The 1,161-nt window shown below is 45.1% G+C and overlaps 1 non-coding gene across 1 annotated transcript; it reads right to left on the reverse strand.

Annotated features, from left to right (window-relative positions):
* Positions 1-855: 855 nt before the first annotated feature.
* On the reverse strand, positions 856-926 carry TRNAG-GCC (transfer RNA glycine (anticodon GCC)). Its single transcript has one exon. It is a non-coding gene; the product is annotated as a tRNA-Gly (tRNA).
* Between the last annotated feature and the right edge of the window lie 235 nt (positions 927-1,161).

Here is a 1,161-nt window from a genome sequence, read left to right on the forward strand (position 1 = left end):
ATCATGGGGAGAAGCTAGAAATGAAAAGAGGGAGTTTGTGTGTGGTGGGGGGGGGGGGTCCCTGTTTCAAAAGGTGGATTAAAGGGACCCTTGGTGGGACAAATCCCATTAGCCGGAGTGTTCCTTCAGTCGCTTCCGCAGATGTTGGACTTTTCAGGGAGGGGAGATTATCCGATCAATGCTAAATTAAATGGTTCATTCTGCTGCCTCTTTTGTCCTCCAACAAAGGGGTCCGATTTAGCTGTGGGGACGGGTGGCAAGAAGTGGGAAAGGCCACCATTCTGCCCTATGTTCCCTCTTGTTTCCAGAGCTTGGAAACATTTGGTCCCCAAAAGCAATGCATAGGGTTGCCAACTATTTTATTTTAAAGGGGCTTGTGCTCACATACCATTAACTGTACTGATTTTATATTTCACTCCAGAATTGTTGCAGAACAGACATGGACAAATTTCAGCCCTTCCTCCAGGTGTTTTGGACAACTCTCACAATTCCTAACAGCCTACCGGTAGGCTGTTAGGAATTGTGAGAGTTGAAGTCCAAAACACCTGGAGGGCCCAAGTTTGCCCATGCTTGGTCTACACTGTAGAATCAATGCAGTTTGACAGTACTTGAACTGCTATGACTCAGTGCTGTAGATCCATGGGATTTGCAGTGTGGCAGAGAAGGCTAAAGGCTGTGTAAAACTATAACTCATTGGATTCCACAGCTTGGAGTACTAGTGATGTCGAACTGCATGAGCTGTACAGTGTAACTCCATCATATGATCCCACTCATTATCCATAACACTCATATGTTACTTTAAATGGTTAATACAGTTTCTTCAAAATCCCAAAAAGGGGGGAGAAAATGACATGTTGCATTGGCCGGGAATCGAACCCGAGCCTCCCGCGTGGCAGGCGAGAATTCTACCACTGAACCACCAATGCATCTGTTGCTCCTGTTTTCTTACACATGTCTATGTTTTCTTATGTATCCAGTCCCTAGGTGAGGTTCAAATAAGCCCAGTGTTAGCCAAGTTTCCCATTGGGTTATTGTGAGTTTTCCAGGCTGTCTGGCCATGTTCCAGAAGCATTCTCTCCTGACGTTTCGCCTGCATCTAAGGCAGACATCCTCAGAGGTTGTGAGGTTTCCCATTAATTTATTAATTTTATATTCAAACTA

Source organism: Anolis sagrei, chromosome 6, assembly GCF_037176765.1.
Source record: "Anolis sagrei isolate rAnoSag1 chromosome 6, rAnoSag1.mat, whole genome shotgun sequence".
NCBI lineage: Eukaryota > Metazoa > Chordata > Lepidosauria > Squamata > Dactyloidae > Anolis > Anolis sagrei.